Here is a 27,573-nt window from a genome sequence, read left to right as displayed (position 1 = left end):
GTGTTCTTGTACAGTATCGCCAAACACAAGGGTGCCATCAATGTAGTTAAGGGTGTTGGAAATATGATGAATGACCTTTCTGATCACTTCTAGGCTGCGATGAGTCGAGAAAGTAGAAATTGATCATGAACTTTCATGGAGTTTGAGCTGGTGATAGCCCTTGTTTGGTTTCTTGTTTCTTGTTTTTCTTTTGAGCCCTGATTGTGGGATAGAGTGGTTCCACACCTAAGAGGTGAGAATTGGAGAATTGGAGGATGACAGGCGGGGAGAGAGGTGTTGAGAGGATGGATTCCATGGCTGAATGGCTAATTAGAAATGATCATTCACAATTCAATCCCCTGGTTTCATTGCCCTTCCTTCACAGCTCCTACGAAGACTGCCACAGTCTTTTAAATAAGGGTCAAGGAACTTTGGAATTTGAATAAGCTGAAGGTATTTAAACCAAACAATTAAGAGCTGTCATTACAGAGAACTAGAGCTGTCCACTTCATTGATCCCTCTCAAGAAATAAAGTTTGAGCAGCCTTCGTCTGATTAAGCACAAATGTATTCGACTGATGGAGTGACCCCAAAGAAGAGTTTTCAAGCAAAGAGTTTGTGCCTCACACAAGAGACACACAGAGGATTTTTAGGAGGAGCTTCTAGTGAATGATGAAGTGACACTTATGAAAGTGTAAAAGGCACAGCTTGCCACTATCTATGTTCCTCATAAAGATTTGAACTCAATAAAAAGTGAAAGTTCTTCAGTAGTGCAGACTAGGCTGGAGACTGGGCATATATACTGAAAAAGAAGTGGGTTCTGAAGAGGCATAGGAAACATCAATAAATATCTGGAGATCATGGAAAGGAATAATAATAAGACTGTGCATACCTTAAAAGAGTTGGGGAAGTATATGGACACAGCTGAGATGGGTATCTGGATATGGGATACAAAAGTGGAAGCTCTTGAAAATTTGCAGAGAGTTGCTTAGCTGAAGGTGTTGGAGTTCCCCTTGGAGATCCCGGCAGATAAAAGGCACGCAGAACTGGAAGTGTCCTTTCTAACCAAACTTGGATCTCAGAAGACATCTGTAACCTCCTTGATGTACATGTGCTACAGAATTCCTATGAGAAGGGCCAAATGTGGACCTCAGGGATGTCACACTGTAATGGGGGAGTTAAACTGAGGTGACCTGAGGAATCATGTTCTGAGAGAGGCAGGTTGGAATAAAGAGGTTTGCTTCAGAAGTGTTCAAATTCTGCTTTCCTGGATCTACACTCAGACTCATTAGCAAAACAAAAAAGCACTGATAAGGTAAAGAAAGTAATGCAGTTGCAGAGGATCAGTACTCTGTAGATCTTTATCGTCTGGATTGTATTCATTGCCAAGCTTATGAAAAATGCTGCATAGTAATTCCATCAGTGAATTTACGCATTGATCAGTACAAGAATGTCATTGCTGTTGGGGTGCAGTAGATAATCATGAGGTTTTGGTGGTCCATTAAGTAAAGCAAAGGGGTTTCTCATGCAGGGTCATGTGTTAGTGCTCACCTGCCTACATTAGGATCTTTGAAGTAGGCTTGATCCCCTTCTGTCAGGCTTCTGATTGCATACAAAACAGCTTTCTTTGTACTGATTCTTGTGCATCCTTTTGCAGTCCCACTGGACTGGCACCAACAGTGAGTTTAGGTTGGAGACAAAGGTCAAAGTAGGTAAAGTGTTCAGCTACTGCTACATTTTCATCAATCTTCTAGAAGTCGCTGTCATAGGTAGTGAAGGAATCAAATGCCTTGGTGACTTTGTAACTTCCTTGAAGTATGCAATTGTGAAGGTCTTGATATGGTGATGAAAGACATGAATTGGGAAGAGTACTCTCTTAGGTTTAGAGTAGTGACAGGCTTGGAAGACAATGAAGAAACCCTGGATCCCCTTTTAGCACTCACAGGAGCCAATCAGGAGGGATACAAAAGGGGAAGGGGCTCTACAGGCTATGACCCAGTTTGTGGAATTTATTTCTGCTTGCCCTCTGCCTAACTACTTGTCACAGGCTCTGAAGGAAAGATTTCAAGGCATACTTGTTCTGCTGAATTTCTTTGGACTGCACTACCTTCCAAGTGGTTATGATCTTGTTCCTAGCTGTCCCTTTCTTTGTGGTTTGCTCCCTTCCATGGTGTCTTTAGCGCCCAAATATCACTGGGGAGAGTGTGTTTGCACAAATGCATACATAAATAAATGCTGTGAGGATCCTTAAAGACAGATAGTAAAAAAAGGTGTCTTTTTTTTAAAAAAAAAAGCAGTTTCCTTCTCACTAACTCAGACTCGCTTTGATTTCTGGAAAGACCATAACCCTTGCACCAATCTATCTCTTTCCAATATGTTATCACATAGGAAAAGCTTCACATGTGTCGCACGACTGTCATGCCACATAATTTAAACTTAAAGCTCTTCCTTATATGCCAGGCTTTCCAAACAACCATAGGCCACAAAATTGCCATCCAATGGTCCTACGCAAGCCATGTTCATAGTGTCCTCGGATAACAAAGGGCCCAGCTTGTCCCTTAATCAGGTGACCTACAAGGCACACAGTCAGTGGAGCTCAAACAGGGGGAACGCAGAGCTAGAAAACAAATACCAAAGGATAGGTAATTGTCTAGTGACACACTGGTAGCATCATAGCTTCAGCGTGATGGTGATAATACGTCTAAATTTACATTTGATCTTGATAACAGAAAGTGGTTTTATGTTTACAATAAACTGAGAATTTTTTTTAATTATTTGAATCTTCCTGAAGTCTGATGACTCCTTTTAACAACACATTCACTGAGAGGATGAACTGGAACTATGTGGTAAATGGTAAATGTGAGGCAAGACAGCGTGGTGGGTTGCATGCTTGCTGTTGAGATCTGTGTACATGAAGCAGGTTACAGGTATGAATTGCAGCAGGGTGTCCTCAGTCTTTCAGTCTTTGGAGGTTAGATACAATTGATAGCACAGGATGATTGCAACAGGAACAACTGCTATTTACATCAGGGCACAAAACAGTCTTAGCAAGTTTTATTTAAGTTAGTGGTGTTGTAGTAACTTGAGTAGTAAACTCATTTGCTTGTAAATGGATTCACACTGCAGTGCCACATGTAGTTACTTTTTAAATAGTCCCTGCAAAAAAGTATTTGCTAAACCAGACAAATTGGCTTCATTAAAAAGAGTTATCTTACCCCAGACATATACATTACCTAGTTAATGAGAACCATATGTCTTCACCAATGGAAAAATGCGTTTTTTTCTACCCATATGTTAGCAGACAAATGATGCATTTATGCTGACCCTTTAATCCTTGAAGAATTGAACGTACATTATGGTAATGCCTTGGATCTGGAAGCACGCCATGCCTCAGTGGGGTTTAAAACAAACACACAAATATTACAAAAAGGTTTGTTCCTAGGGAAGAAAATGTTGCATGCTCGTCATCTGCACATAAAATATAGACTGCAATGAAGATGATCGATTATTTGAAGTCCAGAACTATGATGACAGGAATTCGCGAGTGACATCTCATGTGGAACTAATGTACTTGCACTTAAGTTAACAATCAGTGCAAATTCTTTAGGCCCATATGTAGCCAGGGAGTGGGCCCTTCTCCACTTATCACATTATGAAATGGGTTCCTATGTCAAACAGCGAAATGAAATACAGCAATAAAATGGTGTGCCTAATATCCTACAGTGGGTCAAGGGTGAAACAGACATGGAGTGTGTTCCACGTCTTTGCATCTATGCCTGTTCTCCTGCTACCACCACCCCCCTCCCATTGTTGCCATATCTCTTTTCTACTCTTCAAAGGTTTCTCTGTCATATCAGTCCTTTCAGGTGTTAACCTCTTACTTCCTCCTGTGAAGTCCCTCTCTTTTGCTCCTTTCTTCCTCTGGTGGAGAAGTGTGGCTCACTGGTTAGAGGAGGCAGACCTGGAAGCAGAGGTCAGCCTGGGACCAGGGTTCAATTCCTGGCTCGGCGGGGTCTTGAGTCCTAAAATGTCCATGGACTCAACAATTCTCGCTCCGGTGCCTACTCGATTCACGGGTTCACACTCTGCGGCTCTGGGCAATAGCTTGCTCAATCTCCACAACGGCCCCTCGCGGCGGGATGCCTGGCTTTCACCTTGCGGATACCCTGCCGGGGTTATCTCACAGGGGAATACCAGGACAGGTTCCCTAAGCAAGCGCTTAGAAACCGCTTGGTGATTTGCGCTATATAAATTCCTGTACATTTACATTTACATTTACATTCTACGATCTTTAAATCTTTTGCCCTATCTTCTTGCTAATTGCCTTCTACTTTGTTATGTTATGTTATGTTATGTTATGTCCACTTGTAGCGCGCACGGATGCTCATGAGTTTCCCGGCACTTTCTTCCTCTGCATCCTTTCCTTAGCTCACCCACCTCACCTTCTCCTTTATCACTCTTCCTCCTCTTCATCTACATCTTCCTTGGCTGCCTCTTCGGCGATGTCTCTAAAAAGATAGGTGGTGGAGGAACTTCATAAAAGAGTGAACCGTCTCTCGGGCCCTGGTTCTTTTGATCATGATCAATATTATATTAGTTCATAAGAGCAAGACTTGGAATGATGCAAGTGGTGCAAGAGTGCTCCCCAGAAAGGACAACTGCTCCAGTAGCTTGGATTTGTGTGGTGAATGGATGTGAGACAAACAAGAGTTAAGGAAACTTTACATTCTATCCATGGGATGGACACTACACTGCCCGAGTAGCGGCACATTAATTTCAGGTTCCACAGACCCCTCCCTCAGCGTTTGGCAAAATGGCTGGCGGGGACGTGGCCATGAAGATCCAAAGAAGACATGACCAAGAGTTGTTGGAGGCCCGTGGGGAGCACTTAGCATCAGAGGACGGAGAACTTTGGGACGGCAAGTTGAGGCAGCAGACCCCTCCTCCCCTAATCGGAAGAAAAACTTTGTGGTGCAGCACAGAGCTGGGTGAGATCATTATATGAAATAATGAGCAAGCAAGACATGTTTGTTAAAGCGGGGCTGGTGAACTGGTATACTGGCAACTTGAGGAGGGAGGCGCGGTTGATGCTGACAGAGGTCGCATTCGCCAACCCCACACACCCCTCCACCCCGCCGCCACCCCCCCCAGCCAGCAGTATTTTGCCACCCTATCAAAAAGAGTCTGGGACTTAAGGAAACACCTCGAGTGCCCAGGAGATATTTTGTTTTTAAAAGGGGAAATGTCATACGGCTCATCGGTAAAACTGTGCATTTGTCCGACAACATAAACATCAGGGTTGTGCCAGACTGATTCTATGCACACCCTCAGGATTTGTTGGCCTGTCTCCCTCCTACCCGTAGTGCATCATTTTCACCCCAATCCTTGCAGGGTTACAAATGTGTGTGCAATCTCAGAGCATAACAACCTAGGTCCCTCAAGGAAATTGTGGTAACAGATCTAGAATCCTTTAACTTGGATTCTCATTCATACCCAAAGAAATACACAAGAAATACTCAACAATGCAGTTCAATATTTATTGAAGCATTGTCATTACTGAATGTTCAAGGTGTCATGATAGTGTACCTACGAAGTCGAAATGCAAGTAATGAAGATACAGAGAATGTTATCCTGGATGTCACGCACACATATGTTTGTCAAAAGTCACATGTTTAATAGAGAAGGCAACCTAAGAAACGTGAGTATGTAAGTGGTGGCGTTTCGATCCCTGCCTATCCCGACCGTATATCAGGATGGGGCATTCATATTGAGTTACTGACACATCTATGAGATCGCCAGCCAGTCCGAATCCACCCCACGGATGTTTGAACTTGGTTATGCCCCCTAAGGGGTCTAAAACTAGAGGCATGAAGAATGGTAAGCCACAGCAGCAGATGGCTAAATCTAAATAATCCTCAAGTATTTTTGAATTTTAGCACCACTCAAGGGTTAGAGATTAGAGAACGCACTACCCCCTTTAGGTACTCACTCCACCCCTTCCACCCTGGTACTGCCCTAGTAACTGTCACAAAACTTAGAAAAGGATGCTTCTTGTATTGGCCATAATATAATAGACAGCTGCAGACCTGCACCCAGTGTTACTGCAGCTTTGTTACTAACGAAGATAGGGAAGTGGGGGCTGGTAATTTTCTAGCTACGCAACAGTTGGATGGTACCGATGTGTAGTGGCTGCTCGCATAGGGCATGCTGCGAGTGGTGAGGCGGGGGAGGGGCAGGATGTGGGGGTAGTAAACTAAGACATGCGACGGAAAGGAGGAACGTAATAATTACTTCCGTTCCGTCGTATGTCTGAGTTTATTACCCCTCCCCCACCCTGCCCCTCCCCCACCAAGCCCCACAGCACGTCCTATGCGAGCCGCCACTGCTGATGAGATGCCAGGCTTGGCTTGGGATCAGCTTCTACACCCAAGAATTATCGTAAACAATTATCCTGTCGCTGACAATATTGGGGACTCCATTAAGTCCAAGAGATTAAAAAAACAGGCACCAAGTTTGGTCAGGCCATGCTCAATGCATGAGGCGATTGTGGAGATCATCACTAGCTTAGTAGATATCATTCAATGTTTGACAGAAGTCCCAGAGGCGGGGAGCAAGAGTGCTTTGGAGAGAGAGGAGGCGACCGGTCTTCAAACATTTTAGTAGGAATAGGCGCTGAGGGTAACGGGAGTCTTGCCTCTAATGTTGGTACTTCACATTCAAGGGACAAGCAATTAGAGGAGCCTGTCCCTTGCAATATGCTTAACTGTTGTTCGGAGTTGAATGCCTCAAGCTCTGTGCTGCTGTTGTTCAAAGAGGTCCTGGGCTGAATTAAAGGTCTAATGCAACAGCAACACGATTTCGCAACTCAAATTGAGCAGCGCCTTGGAAAGATAGAGGGAAAAAGATCGGGTCTCTGCATGGAAAGCAGGAATATTTGGAAAATCACTCAAGTCGACCAAATTTGAGAATCGTGGGGGTGCTCGAAGGAAAAGAGGACAGTAAGAACATGCCCTTATTTGTGTATTCATTGATTCGAGCTTTTGATTTTCCTGATTCTCACCAGGACTTGCCCATAATGTGGGCTCACAGGGTGCTCTCTATAATGCTAAGTACCCTTGCACTATTTTGGTTAGCTTCACTGATTATAGGGTTAAAGAGGAGGTACTGGGCAAAGCTATTAAGGGAAAGTCTTTCTCAGTGCAAAATTAATTCACCTTTAGAATATGTTCTGATATGACTTTTGACACAGCATAGAGACTTTGAGAACATGATTGCATCTTTCCAGTCTGCTAGTGCCCAGGCATCTTTGATCCAAATGGCAAAGTTTAAAGTTTTGTTTAATGGAAGATTTTATGGTTTCTCTCAGATAGTAAAAGCACAATCATTTCTTGCAGAGATAAAAAGGGAGGGTTACTGAATGATATAAGGGATTGATTTATGACTCCTGTTTCACAGTTTGTGTTTATATCAATGTTCTCTAGATCAGCTGGCTGGGGGGTGGAAGAGGGGAGTTATGTGGAACTAGAAGGAAACAACAACATGGCGGAAGGGGGTGTGGGGCAGAGGCAGAGCACCTGGAGCAGGAGAAAGGGCGGAATCCCCACAATAGCCAAGAGGAGGGTAAGAGAAATTGAGTGGGGGATATGATGGTGTTGGAATGCAAACAGAAAAAGTAGGTTCAGTGCCAAGGCTTCATCAAAAGATGTACTGTATGTATTTATTTATATTTGGGGAGTTTTTAGGGTGACTTTGTACTGCTTAGGTTGGTATAGAAAGAGACCAATTTGAGTTTTTGGCACTGATATATAGAATGCACTTTAATAAGAAATGCATTTTGGGATGAGCTTTTTGGATGTGGTTTATGCACTTTATGTATTTGAGTTTGATGCTCATAATTTTTTACTTAGAATTTTTGGTCATGTGGCAGGCCAGTCTTGAAGCTTAAAATATATAAGATTTCTCTTGGTATAATGGAGGGGAATGTACGTACCACGATTCGGAGAATGGTTTTATATACAGGCACATGCATCAAAGCTTTTTGCGATTGTAAACGTTGCAATTTGCAAAAATCGGCCGTTTGCTATCTCAAAATTAGCTTTTGCGATACATGAAACAACTTGCCACTCGCAATTTAAGAAATCGCAATTTTTTGCAATTTCTTAAATTGTGATTTCATTTAAGGAGTCGCAATTTGCGATTCCTTAAATGCAATGCAGTAAAGTAAAAAGAATTGCGATTTCACAATTAAGAATCGCAATTTACCATTAAATGAAAGGTGATGCTAAACTGTGATTTCTTTTAAAAAAGCACCAAGTGCATTTTTCAAAGTCCCATGTTACGTACACACAAGCCCTTGGGGCATGTGTGTGTGTGTAACATGGGTGCACATATCAATTACAGGGGTGCAACAGGGTGTCCTTTTGACACCCATGCACCCTTGAAATTGCATGGGCAATCTGCGAGTACCTGTTGGGTACTTGCAAATTGCGCATGCAATTTCCCATTCAATCCCATGGGCCTATAGGCCCATAGGGATGAATGGGAAGCCATTCCTTAATTGCGAGTCGCAAGTAAGGAATTTGTAGGAATCACTATTTTTTAGCGATTGCTACATGCATAGGCTTTTGCGATTCCTTATTAGCAAATCCTTATTTTTCGCTAATAAGGAATTGCAAATTTCATGTTTGATGCATGTGCCAGGTAATTATTAAAGGTAGACAGCATGTGACACAGAATTTTGGCTGGACGGTGCAGCAGGGATGGCCTCCTTACTTTAGAGGAAATAAAAGGTGAAGGTGTTTCCGTTTAATGCTAATGAATTAAACAATGCTAGGAACAAACAGACGGTCGAATCTTGGATAAAAAGCCATAAACCCACAGTGATTTTTTTGCAAGAACCTCATATTTCTCTTAATAGGTTGGCCAAGTTCAATATGTTTAGAACGTGGGCTGACTTTAAATATTTCTCTTCTGTGGGTGCAGCTTACAACGGAGTGGCAATTTATCTAAACAGAAATGCTAAAGTACAGGTCATAGATGGCAGGCAGACACGGAAGGGTGGTGCTGTTGTGTGGACTGCATGATTAATTTCCTGCGGGTAGCAGTAGTTTACTTGTATGCTCTGGTTGAAGATGACCCTGCCTTGTAAGTAACAAGGACCCCTGATAATGGATCAAATTCCTGGGTCAGGGTAAAACAATTTATGACAAGTAACAAGCCCAGGCAATATATAACACGAGGCAATGTGAGCAAAAAAAGAAAACAGATATGCACTAGAAATTACGAAAATAGTAAATTTAATGTATTTGATAAAAATTGAATAAAATCATTTTTAGTGTTTCTTAAAAAAAAAATTCACTGTACACACGAACAAAACTGCATGTTATACATATATCATATTATACGGGTTGGTATGAAGAATTGACGGTTTTCTTCAGTTTTATATATTGCCTGGGCTTGTTACTTGTCATAAAAAGAAGATGACCCTGCCCCATTTAAAAAAATAAAACAGTTGTTTTCATTAGCAGCAGTCGATGGACGGCTGGTTGTTGGGTGAGATTTTAACTTTCTCCAACAACATGGGGTGGACTCTTCCTCTTGTAAAAATGTGCAACCGAAACCTAAAACGGCGAAAACTCTTGGAGAATATCTGAATTTTTTTTCATTTTTTGATCTCTGAAGGACAGCTGATCCAGTCAAAAGACAATATACCTGGGGCCTTATTTATGAAGGCCTTGCGCCGCCGGTGCGTCACTTTTAACATGGGAAAAAGTAACGCACCGGTGGCGCAAGGCCTTCATAAATAAGGCCCCTGGTTCTAAGCTAGACATAAAACAGCTGCCCATATTGATTATTTTTGTATTTCTCACACAGTGGGATTTAAGCAATAAAATATGCTACCTAATGGTGTTTATGATCATTCCGTACTGGAATTAGAAATTTCTTTAAAGGAATAGGGTACTATAAATCGTAAATGGACAATCAATAAGTGCTATTTAGCAGATGAGAACTAGATTAGGTTGTGTAATGTGGATATTGATAGCTTTTTTTAACAAAATAAGAGTTGTGCTACAGTAAATATGGGTTGGGATGCCCTGAAAGCGTCCTTACGGAATTTTTCGGGATATCGCCTAATATAGAAGAAATCAAATTGGAGAATGAGGTCAACCATGATTATAAAAGGCTCTTGAAGAACGCCACAGAGAGGAAAAGAAATGCATTTGGAGAGGCAAAAGTGGCCTTCCTTCAACATTATTATGCAAATAATTCGGTACAAAATTCAACCAATTTACGAAAGAATTATGAAGAAATCAATTTTGTGGGAAAATTTTAGGCCTGGCAGGGACAGGAACGGCCAATGTGCAGTTCACTTAATGTTGTGAAGTGTCTCAGAAAAAGGAGATATTGCATATCTGAGGAAGAGATAAATGCAATTTTTGGGGAACATTTTAGCAATGTTTATAATATCTCTTGCAGTGCTAATTTATCTGAACTGAAATGTATTTGGGGATTCTCTTCCAATGTCGGCTCTTTCAGAGGAAGATTGGACTCCAGTGTCAATTGTTTGTTAGATGCAGAAAAGGCAATTGATCTTGTGGTCTGGAAACTCTTCACGGTATAGTTGGAATAGTAGAATTTTCTTCCCAGGCCATAGGTATTATAAATAAGATGTATTCAAATTCCGAAGTTAAATTAATTTTGAACTGCACAGAAATAGGTACTGTTAAGGTTCAACGTGAAACAAGGTAGGGCTGCACACTTTCACCATTTCTGTTTTCTTTTTTTTCTTGAGTCTCTGGCTTTAGCCATTCAAAACTATTGCATACTTCAAGTACCTATACCTCTGATGCCTAAAATTAGGTTATAAATCCGCTGAGGTTATGCTTTCGTTGAAAAAGAGGTCCCAGAAAGAGTACTTGATATTCTCTTGACCTTTCCAATGCTGGTAGGATAAAAGGTGACTAAATCTAAAACAGAAACTATTTTGAGTAACAGAGGAGCTGCTGCCAGAGCTTAGAGGCTGTGTGTGGGCTTGCACTAAATGCTACATGGGGATACTTTTTACAGGAGATGTAAGTGAATGTTATGATCTGTATTGTAGACCTTTAATAATAAAGTCAAATGCGTATTAACTATACGAGTGTTGCTCTCTTACACTTTGGGTGGGTGTTTCTCTACTCCATTTTTATTTGTGGCTGTCTCATGTGTAAATTTGATTGTATTTTCCTTCCTATGCATTAAGGCCAGTATGAGAATAGCACTCAGCACTTTACATAGCTGTATGGAGAAAGGTGACTTATCCCTTACTTGTTTTAAGATATATTGTGCACTGTGCACAGAATGTGTTTAGGTTTAGTAAGACTTGCACTTTATATAGCCATTTTTAGAGTGAATTAATGGATAGGATGCTGGAAGGAAACCAACTTTGAGACCTTCCAGGACTTTCTGAATAGTTACCCCAAAAATGTGTTATATAAGACATTGCGAGTCCTCTTTAAGATAAGGCACAGTTCTATAAGGCTCTTGGTAATGTCTATATTAATTCAGAAACTTAATTAAGCCAACTTGAAGTGGAAGGGAGACCTCAATGGATCCTGCAATAGTGGCTAGGTGGGGAAGAATGGATTTCTGAAGTTGTATGATCTTCTTTAGACCAATATTTGGAAAACTTGGAGTGAGGTTGAACCATAGATTAATAGTAAGAAAACATGGTTGCAATGGTCCTTTAGGATCCTTTTGGGATGCTACGGAACTTTGATCCTAAGTTCTTAGCAGACAAGAAGGGACTTAAATTTGATAGATGTTTTGGTTATGAAGTAAATAGGTGATGATATCTATAAGTGGATTTTGGCAACAATGGCTCAAAAAGGAGAATTTGGTGTAACCCAAAGACATCTGGCTAAGAAGTAATGAATTAAACTTCTCTGCTATAAGAGGGGCCAACTTTAGTAAAAATACAATACTTTGCAAAGAGGTCGATTTATTGGGCTTCCCAGTTTACACATAAAACAAATCAGGATTGTCTGAATCAATGTTTTAGATACAATATGGCAGATGAGGGAGGGTGAGAGCATATAATATGGCACTGCAGAAAGTTGGGCAATTTCTGGGAGGGTACCTATAGATTTTTAGAAAATCAGCTAAAGATCCAAATAGCACAAAATCCCATGCTGGCAATTTCGGGCTCTTGTCCTATGGCGGATATCCCATAAAACTTCCAAAGTTGTTGTTTTTTGTTATGCTGGTATCGATGTCCGTGCTTTTGTAGGGGTGGGGAACATAAATTAGTACTGAGCTTTGTGGATTGGTTGGAGAAAATGAAGAAGGTTAGGGAAAGAGAGAAGGTATTTGGTGCTAGGTCAGGAAACATAAAGACATTTTATAACATAAAAGTAAAGTCCACATTTGTAAACCGCACAATCACCCGTAAGGGTCTCTAGGCGCTGGGGGCCGTCGGGAAGATTAAGCGAGCTATTGCCCAGAGTCACATGGTGCTGGGCTAACCTGCCGCCGGAGCCGGGGATCGAACCGTGGTCCCCAGATTCCAGCGTCAGTCGCCCTGGCCGCGGCGCCACACCTCTTACATCTGGGGCTCCTTTTTGAGAAATTGGTTGGAATCTTGTTTGCGGGGAAGAATACTTGTACTGTCTGGAGGAGCATTGCATCTTATGTATTAAGGACATTTATAGATTTTTTTTGTGTCAGTGAATTGTGGCACTGTGCATTAAAATAAAATTAAAATATAAAAAACAAGAGTTTAGGAGCAGCCTAAAGTGCCCTATATAAGTTTATTGCAATCTCAAATATTGTAAGCAGTGGACTCTCTTGCGGAGGTATTGTGTCTTCGTGACGACAGCCTAGGCATGAGCTCTACATAGATGAAAGCCAGGGGCCACTAGCTCTGGAGCATACAGGACTCAGTCAAAAAGACGGACAGAGATGGCGGCTGGGACACTTTGATCACGCTGATGTCTGGACAAGTCTGGGGAGACCCAGGAATTTTACCAATACGTCAAGTAACCTAGGAAATGATTGTCCGAGGAGATGTAATTCATGATGATTTAGAAGCGAAGATATGAACACAGTGTAAAAGCCATTGATTAACGATAGAGACGATCAGGTTGTGTGATCGAATGCCTCCAATATCTTTCACACTGACAAAAAAGTCTGAAAATCAAGCTACATATGTTGGTGAAATGGTTATCATGGTTGAGCTGATTGTATGTGTCATTCACTCTGCCATTCCATAGTCTGTGCCAAGAACTTCCATACTGCATCAGGTGGTACAAACTGTATGAAAGAAAAGAGAGAATATATCATCATGATACTGAAGCACCATATGTGTGAAATGCAACACGCTGCCTTGTATGTGTAGGTGCAGGCGCTCACTCCCCAGCTAGTTCCCATGCGATTTATTTTGTGTTACATGTAGAGTAAAGCCAAACGACAGTGAGTCCTTCACATGAAGGCTTATGTTCCTAGAAAGCATGAGAGGCCACTTCAACTGTAGTTACAGGAACTGTACCAATGGCACACACCAAACACCCACATCAGGGGAAAGAGCACCGTTTGCACTAGTACTCGCTTCTCTCCGTATGTCGGTGAAATAACATAGTCATTGATAGACAAGATGTGTTTCAGACACCCAATGTAGAATATAACAGAATGATAACTGCCTAGTACTATTTTGTATCTTAGATGATTGGAAGCCTCATTCGGAATGCGGCAGTCCTTCTGCCTGCCAAACTTGTGGTTAGCTTCCCTACCTATAGGTTGGGAACTTCTTATTCAGGGATTACCATCGGCAGCAGATTCAGCAGAGTTTACATTGATGGTAGCCACTGACCCAGAGGTCTGTCTGACACAGGGTCTCTGAGTCATGGTGACAGGCACCCCACCCTGTTGATGTTGGAGCAACCTTCATTGATTTTCCCTGTCTATCTGATATGATATGCCTAGGATATGCCTATCTTTTTATATGCAGAGTTCTCCGCCCGACTGCGGAGTCTCAGCACTTGTAAACTTACTAATAGCTGCCTGTTTGTGAATACCAAAACAAACATAAACTTACACCAAAGTGTAAACTTACCTTTGTGAATGTTGCCCTACATATCACATGTGAGGAACAGAAACCCAGCGACCAATAATAGACAGGTGGATGAGGAAAGGAGGGGCAGAAAGTATTCGGGCAGAAGAAGGAAGACGCCGAGGTGGTGTAGCCGAGAAAGAAGACGCGGGACCCGAGAGGAGCAGAGAAGACGCTGGACCCGTGAGCAGCAGAGAAGACGCGGGACCCGAGAAAGAAGACGTGGGACCCGAGAGCAGTAGAGAAGACGCGGGACCCGACCTACCAGAAACCAGAACACCAGGGAATCCAGAAGAAGGCGAGGAAAGCTGGTTCGAGGACTGGTGGTGTCCGGAGGATGCTGGGGAGCGGCCGTGACTCAGGAGAGTTACGGCAGGAGCCGGTGAGTACTTACGGCTCAGGGTTGCTAAGAAAGGGAGGGGAGGGTAGAAGCGGGAGGGAGTACTAAGGGGAGGAATAGAGTGAATGGGAGGGTCACAAAGGCGACTGTAACTCTTCTTGTTAAGACATATGCCACTCTAAGTTAAAAGAATACTGAGAGCAAGTACCTCTGAGTTGAGAATTGCGCACTTTTCCTTTTCTTATATCCTAGGCACTAAAAGACCTCATTAACCACTCCTTCTACCCTCGGTTTTCTTTGGGCTTTGAGCCTATTCTGTTGATATATGCGGGCACCAACAAACTAAATAGAACACCATGGTGTGGTAAAGGCAGACTTGACCCCAATAGCAACAGAACCATTTTCTGACGGCTCCTTTGTTTTCTTTTTCTCCTCCTATGAGCCTCCGGGGAAACCATCCCGGTCCAGAGGAACCAAAGAGCAAGACAACATCATTACCCTTATCAACCCCCTCCAGCTCACAGGAGTCCTCAGAAGAAGACAACCACCAAGGACCCTCAATCCATCCACCTACCAACACTCTTCTTATCAATAAACCACTTTTTGTTAAACCCCTGATACAGCCTCCACGCCTGTTTATCAAACCCACACTCCCACATCACATTTTTAGGTCGAGGACCGAAAGGCTGCGCTTGCACAGTCTCCGATCGGAGATTTAATGCTTTTTAGTACGGGGCTTGAACCCGCCTCTCTCTTTCATTGGCTGGCTCCCTAAACGGGGACCAGCCATTGGATGAGAGGGGCATCTCTCAGTTCAAGCCCCATCTCTTTCGGATTCGGGGGGGTGTTTTTTTGCGTTCTTTCGACTGTGACGTCATCCGTCACTCAGAACGCCAAAAACACGCCCCCGAATCCGAAATTTTCAGACTTGCGGCCGCCATTTTGCGTTTTTCTTGTTTTTTCATGAAAACACAAGAGAGTCTTACGGTCACAGGTCCTGTCATTTAGAAACTCTGAAAGGAGAGAGTCGTTGGGGCACCACGCACACCAATTTATAGATTTAAACCTGTGGCATGCAAATTGGGCACAGTTTATTGCGCGCAGACCCATGAATACACAGTAACATCTTAAAGTGAGGCTGCGCTACAAACCGTCCGCTCTGCCTCTTGTCCACGGGTCCCCACCCTTGTGAGCAGAGAGATCCCTGAAGCCCCCACAGATCCCAAAACATAAGCAGTGAGTGATCGCATCGCGCCCGTCGCGTCGAGCAGGTCTGGCGGCCCGGCGTCGCTGTGACCCAGCCCTAAAAAGTGGCCCACACCTTGCTTTAATAGCCCGGCGTCGCCCCTTGGTGAAACTATTTTAGGGTTTCAGCAGCTCGTCCGATGCCGTCACGGCTTTCATTTAGCAATGAACTCCTGCAAACTCTGCTCTGAGAAATGAAAGTTCACGTTCGGTCCCTCGGACAACAACCAAGTGTGACTCTGCCTACATCCATCGTGCTGACAGATTAAGAATGTATCCACTGAGGAAGCATGAAAGCTGAAAAGGTGCAGGCTTGTTATTCCCAAACACGTGCACTCTGCAGAGGTCAGAACAGATGGAGGGGGTGGGGAGAAAACTAATAATGAGCGACGGATGACAAACCCCACCACCCACCATGTTTGTTACCTAGCGCTTCAAGAAATGCTCAGTTCGTCTAAGCACTTCTTCTCTTCACAGATAATTGATCCAGGTACACGGTAATCACTTCAGCCCCATGGTGCGGCTCTTTATCCTCAACACAATAGCCCGAGGGTGGCGCCTGGCCAGCGACAGTTTAGTTTCATCTTTGGTGCAAATGCAATGATTGTTTATTAGCCGATTGTGTTACTGAAAGTAAACTCTGTGAGGGGAGGCGGGCAGGGATTTCCTTAACACAGATGACAGGTTAGAAATCATGCGAGGCGCTCGAGGAATTTGCCGTGGGGACAGGTCTGAAGAAGCAATCACACAAGGACTGCTGCCCAGTTTGGAGAAACAGAAGCGGCCTGACTGGTTTCATGCCATTAGAAACCAAAAACAGGGGGGGTTGCTAGGTTAGTAGAGCAAGATGCACATACCCTGATCCTGCCCGGGACATACAAGAGGTGGTAGCGGGGCTCGAGCGCGGAGTGTCTATGTGGTGTACGGAGCGAGACAGTCAGGCGGGTTTTGGGGGAGAGGCGATGAGAGCTAAATGCGGTGAAGCCAGAGGACTCTCCCCGGCTGCTGGCCCGCCTCATCGCTGCTGAGTCTCCTCCATGGCCCCCCTCGACGTCAACAGCGACATATTTGAGAAATCATCCGTTTAGACGCGCCTGGCCATCCACCGGGATACTGACGTCTCCTCCCTTCTGTCAGAAGCAGTGCTGAAGGCTGCAGGAGAAGCAATAAAATCCCAGGGTATTGAATCTGGTGGCTCCCGGCATGGACTGCTGGCCACAGTGTGGTTCAGGCAGACGCTGCTGCCGTACTACGCAGCGCGGGCTCTGCAGCGTCCCCTGGTAGGCCTGGCCTAGCACAGCAGCATCACAGGGTAAGGCAGGGTCAGTAAAGGCGCTGCAGTTTTCTCCTTTCCACTGCTTTTCCCCGATTGGGCAAGGATGTAAAGCACTCATCTGCCAGTCTAAGTGTGCCTACACCCCATGTGGCATACTGGCAAGGTGACGAACTTGCTCCATAGGCAGTGCCTTTAGCAGATCTCCAGTGCAGGCTAAGCACGTATGCCACATATTCCAAGCAGCACAGGCCACGCCCTGATGTAAACATAAAGGCATGACCATGAAAATGAGTGACATTTGGGGTCTATCTGAGGGTTGTGCCCAGACCCCACTGAAGAGACGAACTTACACACCGAGGTTGTTGGAAGTGTTTATTAGCTATTCAGGAGCGTCCTGCTTTCTTTAACAGGGGCCAGGGCTCAACTGCGATATTTCTGGAATGCCATGATATCAAATGGCATTCCATGACATAACTAGATTCGGTAGAATGCGTCACCATACTTCTCCCGTTTTACCAACAAGATACAATTTATACATTTAAAGAAGAAGCTACTACGTTTACCATCTAAGTACATTCTAACAATTGTTTTTACACAAGGTTCCAAAACACAAAGGTAGGTTACATTATGCTTAATTCCACAAAACTCACGCTATATACGGCTGAAAAATAGCACAAGGCGAGGATAATGAAATTCAACAGTACTGCGAAAGCATGGCTTACATTACAAACAAAGTATTGCAGTTGCCCATTGTAAATGACAATGCCATTTATTTAACGATTAAGCTATTGGCAATGTAAATGACAATGCCATTTATTTATGATTTAAAGAAAAAAAAAATGTCATGAGCAATGCCAATAGCTCTACCTTTAATGATGCCGAGACCATTGCATTGAAAATGCTTGTTCATCTCTGTTACTGTTTTTTTTTTACCCCAATTTAATGAATACCCACTCTCAGGGGAGGTGTAAGAGCATCCTGGTCCAAAAGAGACATCATTGTGCAAACACGTAACATGCATTAAAGAGCACTAATCACATTTACGATAAATGCCACAGCAAAACATTGCAGGGTCACACATTGCCTTTCCAGTGGTCTGCTGAGTGCGTGTTCTGCTCTCTAGCACCTGGCACAGGCTTTGCAAATGACTGACTAGCCTGCCACCACTTCTCTCTAAAGATCCAGTGGCCAGGATGAGCCATAATGAGTTTCCTGTTCTCTGTTTCCTGCCAGTGACAGGAAGTCAGAGTATGAGACAAATAAATCCTCGTGGGACGGAAGTCAAACTTCAAACACTCTGTCACAAGAGATCAGGCTCTTTAAATCTCCAGATGCCACAGACCACATGGGATGAATGGTAGACATCATAAGACGATTGGAGCATTGGAGACGAGGAAAGAACAGGAAGAGGAAGGTGGAGAGTGCATGACAGTGGAGAGCTCTCAGATCAAAGTAGATGCCAAGAACGAACCCGCAGCTACGGGGGAAGAAAATGGGTTTGTGGGACCACAAGACACGCCAAGAGGCCACCCTCAACACGAGTTATCCTGCTACGTTCCTGGAGGAACATGGCTAACCCAGGTACATACTAGCTTGTTGTGAGGGAGCAATAGTAAAGTACCAGGAGTAGTTAGGGAACCATAATTAAAGGATTTTGTAAAATAGAGACTTGATATAATACCGCCCAACCGCCAAATTATAGACAGGAGGACAGAAGACATAGTAAAGGCATTTTTCCTTTGTTTTAGCATTGGATTTCATTTAGACTAATTCCCTAAGAACAGGAGGAGTTCCTTACATATAATATACAGGTTTTCTTTCTTTTGACTTGGAAGAACAATCAATGCACTTGCGGCGTTTTCTTCTGTTTAAGGGGCATTCGATTTCTTGACGGTCCTGGCTTTCAGATACCTGCACAGAAGAAGAGAGACAATTTCAAGGGACAAACTCTAATTTATGAAGACAAATAGGATGGAATAAAGAAAGATTTGCTTAAAATAATGTTATTGTCAGACTGATATTTCCTCATATTTAATTGGGAGAATGCAGTTGACAGCGTGAGCTCCCACTGCCAGCCCTCCTTGCCCATGTGTAGGATAACATGTGTCAAGCATCAGTACTCCCCCCCCCCCCAGCTGGACATCATTATCCTCTCCCTTCTCCTCCACCTCTGCAGCTGAACCGCAGCATCACAGGCTTGAAGTTTCTTCATAATATCTAGCAGTTTTTATGTCTTACACCCACCTTGGGTTACACTCATTTACAACAGCCATAAATATGAGTCAGTGGCTCCTGTTTTTTGAAAAAGTATGCATGTTATTAGATATACTCACACTTTGAGCACACAGAAGCAGGTCATAATTTAAAAGAGCGCCTCACAGCTAACAATTTACTTTGCCTAGAACAGACAGGAGTGGATGTCTCTGTTCCCACTTATTCAGGTAGGGGTCTTCCACCACCATTGACTTTATAATGGTCTCTGCCCCTCTGGCATTTGCAGTTCACAAACTTAGGGCCTCATTAGGATGGCGGGCAGACTTTGCCCGCCCGCCATCCTTGCGGTAATAGGGATAGCCCGCCATAAGGGCGGGGGTCCCGTCGTCAGCATTAGGTGCGCCCGCCACAGTGGAGGGCGCATCCCGCATTCCTACCATTGTGGCGGGCGGTGCACTTAGCACCGCCCGCCACAATGGCAGGAAAGCATGCTGTGCGCTTCCATGCACAGCATGGCAGGCATCGCGCGGTGCCTGCCATGCTGTGCATGGAAATGCTGGGGGTTACCATGAGTACCCCCCATGTGCACCCCCCACCCCCCTGGGGGCCCGCAACGGGCCCCCGCAGGGATTCTCCGCATGCATGCCGCCACGGAAAGGCATCCACAATTGCCCATCATAATATGGCTGGCGGTGTCTGATAGACACGCCACCATATTATTACTTTTCCGCCCCCGCCGCAAGGCGACCGGGGCGGAAAAGCGGCAGACGGTCTTTCCGTCCGCCGAGGTCCCCCCCGCCATACTAATAAGACGGGGGGTAAACAAATGCGGATGTCAGGCAGATTGCCCCCGCCAGGCTGGCGGTGGCTACCGCCAGCCTTGCGGGGGAAATCCGCCCGACATCATAATGGGCCCCTTAGTGTCTCCTGGAGCAGTTACAGTGATCATAATCCCATAACGCTTGAACTGGCCCGGTCCTCAGACTTACAAAGGGGGCAAGGCGGGAGCATTCCAAACAGTGGCATTAGCACAAGAGACCAAGCACGCAGATTAAAATGGGAGAAGGTGATACAGGAGGATTTTTTAAACAATCTGTATGTGGAAGGCACAGATGAGATCTCACTCTGTCTGGATATGGGAATGCAGCACAGAATTGTATTAGATGCGTTTAACAAACTAATTAAGCAGATAGCAGATAATCCAACCACTAACTGTAGGTCTAATGGAGTCAAAGAGAAACAGTGTTTTGATGGTACCTGCTCCAAGGCACACAAGAACTTAATGATGGCCCTCAAGCAAAAACTGGGAGAGGAAAGGGTCAGGTCTTGTAGGAGGGCCTATAAACTTGCAACCCAGCAGAGGAAAAAGTTCATTAGGGAACGGGCGTGGGAGGCCTTAGGTCAGGCGAGTGTGCTGGCTGACAGTACTAAGTTTTGGCAAGTAATCAATAGTCCCGTTCTCAGCAAATTCTAGATTGCACTATAGCTGCTGGGAAATGGGTCCGTCACTTTGAAGGGATGTGTAGTGGTTACAATCTAGGGGGAGTTAGACGCAGTGTGGGAGCATGGCATCTATACTGTACCACTGCACTTCAATACAGATTAGGAATACAAAGCCATTTTGGCCACAGCTGGGGGGAAAGCGCCGGGACTGGACAGGGTCCCTTCGGACCAGTATAAAACTGACTCTCTGATCTGGGCCAAAAATTGACTCAGGTTTTAATGCGGCCGGTCTGTGTGGCTTCCCCACTTCTTGGTCAAAGGCTATCGTTTTACCTATTGTAGAAAAAGGTATGGGGATCACCCAGTGTGCTATCGTCCGATTTACCTTTTAGATTCAGTCACACAAATCCAAAGAAAGTTCGGCCTGGAGCGTCTAACTTCCTAGCTAGATAATTGTAATATTATTTCAGATTTACAGTATGGTTTAAGACAGGGCAGAGGGGCTCTAGATCAATGCATTAATCTACACATGATGGTGGGGAAATACCCCATAGCCAAAAGAGATTTCGTGCACATCGCTTTCATGGACCTAACTTCAGCATTCAACCGCGTCAACAGATCCAAGCTTTGGTCTATTCTCTTGGATCTGGACATGGATGCAGGTTTGGTGGCTTTCCTACACCCTGCTCATCTAAACATCACTGCTGCAGTGAGATATTACGAGGATGGCTGCGTGTCAGCCTCTTGGGAGGTCAAGAGAGGGGTAAGGCAGGGGTGTATTTTTGCCCCCTTGCTGTTTACCCTCTACGACTACGTCAACAAGCTAGGGGACGTACTTTCAGCATCCAGTAAAGACATCCCTAGGGAAGGCTCAAAACATATTCCTGCATTACTCTACGTAGATGACGTGGTGTTGTTTGCCAGGACTGCCGTAGGTCTCCAAAATCTTTTAAATATGTTTAGAGATTTTATGGACTCTTTAGATCTTGCAACCAATTATTCCAAATCTCACACCATGACGATCAGTACCCAGGAGGTTACTAGTCGTAGGTTATTCTGCAGAGGGGAAGAACATACCCAAAGTTTCAACTTTCCCCTATCTGGGAGTGTTGTTTGACGATTGACGGTCGTGGGTCGTGCAAAGATCACATAAAAAGAAAGTCCTGGCAAGGGATCACTGAAATAATATCGACTACCAAAATATCGACTACCCAAAATATCGAGGAAAAAATATCTACAACCAAAATATCGAGTTTGTATGTACAAACAGGTAAGTACAAAAATATCGAGTACAAAATATCGTTTACAAAAATATCGTTGTAAAAAATATCGACTTTAATAAAAACAATGTTTAATTACATTAATATAAAAAATGTATTACTAAAATATAATTAACAATACTTAAATTAACTTTTAATAATTAAATAATTAATGAAAGTAAAAAAATAATATTTTTTTAATCATATTTCTTAAAACATATATATATATAGTAACAAAATGTAATTAAATAATAGCCAATATTATTAACGTACAAATACAAAAGAGTAAAAATTACTATTCCCACTGCAAAGAGTGCAACAGTGGATATATGACGTTACAACGCAACTTTTACAACGCACTACCATTACAACGTAAGTATTGGTAAGTATATAATATTTTTTTTAATTTAAATTATTAAAAAATATTTAAATATAATTTAATTTAATTTCATTTCATGAAATTAAATTAATGTAAATTTAATTTTACTTTATTTTTACACTGTACCCCTGTACCCCTGTACCCCAAAACTGACCCTGAACCCTAAAAAAACCCTTTACCCAAAAACCCAAAACTGACCCTGAACCCTAAAAATACCCCTTTACCCAAAAACTAAAAACTGACCCTGAACCCTAAATAATACCCCTTTACCCAAAAATTTAAAACTGACCCTGAACCCTAAAAATACCCCTTTACCCAAAAACTAAAAACTGACCCTGAACCCTAAAAATACCCCTTTACCCAAAAACTAAAAACTGACCCTGAACCCTAAAAATACCCCTTTACCCAAAAACTAAAAACTGACCCTGAACCCTAAAAATACCCCTTTACCCAAAAACTAAAAACTGACCCTGAACCCTAAAAATACCCCTTTACCCAAAAACTAAAGACTGACCCTGAACCCTAAAAATACCCCTTTACCTAAAAACTAAAAACTGACCTGAACCCTAAAAATACCCCTTTACCCAAAAAATAAAAACTGACCCTGAGCCCTAAAAATACCCCTTTACCCAAAAACTAAAAACTGACCCTGAACCCTAAAAATACCCCTTTACCCAAAAACTAAAAACTGACCCTGAACCCTAAACATACCCCTTTGCCCAAAAACTAAAAACTGACCCTGAACCCTAAAAATACCCCTTTAATTTAACATAATTAGCAATTAATCAATTAAATTAAAATAATTACCAATTACATTTTAATTAATTAACAAATATTATTTAATTACCAATTAATTAAATATTACTACCAATTAATACATTTACATATTTAATAAATAATAATTAAATTACGTCCCACCCTATTCCCCTATAAACCCACAACCCGCTACAGGAAATACATTAATTTAATTTACATAATTAGCAATTAATAAATTAAATTAAATTAATTACCAATTAAATTTTAAATAATTAACATATATTATTTAATTACCAATTAATTAATTATTACTACCAATTAATAAATTTACATATTTAATTAATTATAATTAAATTACTTCCCACCCTATTCCCCTATAAACCCACAACCCGCTACAGAATAAAATTACACAATAATTTAAAAAAATCATTAATTAAAAATAATTATAACATAAAATGACACTTTTCACACATATTATAACATAAAAACACTATAACTAATTACATATTATATAAAAAACGATATTTTTTACTTTCGATAATATTTACAGTCGATATTACTTCACTTACCTTAAAAACGATATTTTGGCTGTCGATATTCTGTCCTGTCGATATTTTCTCCAAACGATATTTAAAACTCGATATTCTGTCCAAACGATATTTTGGAGTCGATATTATGTCTGTGTACCCCTGGCAAGGGCATTGGGAGCAGCCATGGCCTCGCAAAGAGATTAGGGGTTGAGCTTGTATCCTCGCTAATAAAGGTTTATAGAGATAAATGTATCCCCATGGCCACCTATGGATGCGATATGTAAGGGTACAAGGATGTAAGAGACTTGAAGGTAATGGAGAACACATTTTTGCGTAGACTCCTTGCTGTCCCCTCCTGCACCCCTGCCTTCGTGATGCATGAGGAGCTTTGTCTGGGTTACATCTCAGATCTTATTGCAGCCGCACCGATAATGCATTTGCTGAGAATTTGGTCAAGTCCAGCTCCCACCTTAAATCAACTTGTATTAGCCGACTGTATTGCACTTGAGGGGGCTGTGCATATCCCCTGCTTAAGGAAGGTCATGGAGCAGCTGAGGAGGTGAGGCTGTTCTGATTTGTTTAACCCTTCTACTGCGCCTGCGATTTTGCAGAAGTGAGGCACTTCCGCAAAACGGGCGGGGCCGCGTCGGCCATTGGCCGACGGCAGCACCAGCGAGGTAGCGTTGCCGTCGGCCAATGGCCGACAGCAGCATGGAAGGGGTTAAGTAGCCCAGGCCATTACCCCCTAATGACATGATGAATATCAAACACTTGTTCCTGGATAGGCAGTTGGGGGAAAGGGAGGGCATGGAACTTGCTAAGTCTTCAGTGAGAAAATATGCAACACTGAGCTTAAGCTCGCAGGTGTAGTCTTATTTGTCACTTGTCAACAATGTTCACCATCGCTTCCTGTTAATCAGATTCAGATTCAACTTTATACACTGGCTATTAGCCCTTCCTAAAGACTTTCCGAAGCCTGGTGCCCTAAAGCCATGTCCTTGTGACAATTTCTCAGATCAGGACACTTTGCACTTTACATTTTTCTGTGAATTCTATGGCACCCTTCAGAAAAAATTAATCCTTCCGCTCCTATGAAATGGTCAATTTGTCCAAGTAAGGCCTGCACTATTGTATCTACAAATGCTTGCCTCCACCATGGTTTGCTTTGTGGTTGCTTTGGGGTTGTAAGTTTCTTTTAAAGAACCCTAAGACTCAGAAAGAAGCTGTTGAAGCACCTGTAAGCCTGAATTTGATCTAAGCCTCATGGGCAATATCAGTGTTTATTCTACTGCGGAATATTTTACGGACTGAATTTGATGTCTCTTGATCCTGTAAATGAACTGATGCACCTGCATTTTATATGCCCAATTTTTTACAAACGATTTTGTGCTTTATATTCCCTCTTTTTATTATTGAGTCTTAATCGGCCCTTCTGCACAAACGGTCTTAGAAGTTTTTATTCATGTTTACTGGATTGACTTATGGACTAGTGGCTTCTTTTAAAGCTTTATGTAGTTATATGTGTCTTTGGTATTTGTTTTAACTAATCTTTGACTAACTGACTGAGTAGATTGTCCTGGCTCATAACCCATCCCTTAAAAGAAAAAGAAAAAAAGCAATATTCAATGAGAGAAGAGCAGAACACTTACCTGTGGTGTTTTCTTCTGTTTGAGGGCACTCGACTTCCTCAAGGTCCTGGCCTTCAGATACCTGCAGAGAAGAAGATCGAACATTTCAAGCGATGAGTTCTAATATATGAAGACAAATATGATGAAATAAAGAAAAACGTGCTTAAAATAATGCTATTGTCAGACTGATATTTCCGCATATTTAACAAGGAGGATGCAGTTTACAGTGTGAGCTCCACTGCCAGCCCTTGCCCATGTCTAGGATAACATGTGTCAGGCATCTGTACTCTCACCCAACTGGCCATCATTATCCTCTCCCTTCTCCTCCTCTGTAGCTGGACCGCAGCATCCTAGGCTGGAACTTTCTTCATCATATCCAGCAGTTGTTATGTCTTACACCTGCCTTGGGTTACACTCTTTTACAACAGCCATAAATATGAGTCAGTGGTCCTTGTTTTGTGTAACATTATGCATATTATTGCATATACTCACATATGTATCTGTGCACAGGCGCTGTGGGGTGTGGAGGCTGGCAGGGTCCTGCCACCCCCTGCTGATATCTGAGGTGCCCAGGCTGATCCTGGCCCCTCATTACCCTGGTAGCCATCTCTGTTGGCAAGTCAAACAATAAACTGCATGTGCGCTGACACCAGTGCATCATGCTGGTTTATGGGCAGAATATGTTCTTCAGAAGAAAACAAACATTTATAGAGATACAAACCATACCCCTCCTGCTGTGAGGATGTGAAGTGTTGTAAACCACTTCTACACAGCCATCCATCAAAATCAGGGTGTCGTGGTTTTGGCAGCCCCCTATGCAATAATGCAGCCGTGTTGTCCCATTTAACTAACTGTTCCCAGAGCCTTGAACTAGGGGCCGAACTAGGGCCCAGTTGTGCTATCTTTTGTTTTTGCAACGCAGAGCTGCTTGCAAAATTTCTGCACTGTATTGTGTGCACAATAGAAAACTGTACAGCCAGAGATGTGCAAAGAGTCGCTTGCCGATGAAGTTAAAAGCAGCACTCGTGCCTATTAAGGCAGTGTTGAGAGACATCTAACCTAGCGCTATGAGGCAAAGCCAGAACCGGGGGCAGATCTTTCAGGGTCGCAGCGGCCAAGTTATGGAACAGCTTGCCCATTGACATACGCCAGATCTCACAACTTCTTCCATTCAGGAAGCGCATCAAGACCTGGCTATTTCCCTAATATTCTGCCCGCCTGCTAACTAGCCCGGCTTTACCCTTCAGTAGAGTATTCTCCAGCGCCAGGAAGCCTGCAAGGTATCAGTCGCGCTTAACAAATACTTAAAATAAATAAATAATAAATAGGCACTGACATTCTTGTGATGTCAACATGTGCTTTCAGTAATGGAGACGGGCCTCAATGTGGTGCAATGCAACAGCTTTTCATGTGATTTCCTACCTGGCTTCAAGTTTTAGACAGGGTCACTGGAATTATGCAGTAGGGAAGGACAAAAGTATGTGGCTTAATGTGGCACATTTTGTGATAGTATTATTTTGACTCATGTTGGCCCTGTCTGGGCAAATGTTTTGCTTCATTAGTACCAGTTCCACACCCACATACTGCAATAAGCAACTGAAAGATGACCTGACTGCTTTTGTGAAGGACCTTCCACTGCACAGTAGCATGTGTGTAGTAATTTGCTTGAGACAGCAGGATTGCTGCAGGTAAGTTTAATCAACATTACAGAGCTGCGCGTTAGTGGAGGACAAACGCATTGGAGCTTCTCCTCTGCCATCACCTGTTCACCTGTCAAATTACATTGTCATAACATTCCAACCTTGCATCATTACATTCTACACAGGGAATCTTGAATACGCTAGATTCCACTACAAAAGGTAAACAGTAGGATATAAGACATCTTCCCTTCTTCTAACAATACCCAGATAAATTCATGACATTAAGACACAAGACCAGGGAAAAAGAAGAGGACCACACAACAACACCAATCAAATAACACAAAAGCTGCTCTTCTACTACCAGAATTAAAGTAATAGCCATAAGTTTTCATTCAAGTCAGAAACCTGATAGGCCTAACAAAGCTGCTTGAACTTTTACGTAACAAATGTCTCCGGAAGTCCCTTTCTGAAACATCTTGAGCACCCCTGAGGGTGTTGACTATGCTGATCACCATCTTGAAAACTTCTTGGGTGTTGACTAGCCTGATCACTACCCTGAGTACACCATACATCCAAATGATCTCAATGGTTGTTGAGATTATCAGCAGGGACAGATCCGTTTTGGTGATTATTTTTTCAAACTCACATTCATTCCCCTTCTTAACAACTTTAGCAAGATTCCACCAATGCCCTCCATTTACTTTAACAGCATTTCCACAGAACCTCTAAACTCTCACAGGATCATTGAACTTCTCCCGTTTTGACACGAACCACAGCATTGATGAGAACTCCAACTTTT

Source organism: Lissotriton helveticus, chromosome 9 (assembly GCF_964261635.1).
Source record: "Lissotriton helveticus chromosome 9, aLisHel1.1, whole genome shotgun sequence".
In the NCBI taxonomy this organism is placed as follows: domain Eukaryota; kingdom Metazoa; phylum Chordata; class Amphibia; order Caudata; family Salamandridae; genus Lissotriton; species Lissotriton helveticus.
This window is presented reverse-complemented; position numbering follows the sequence as displayed.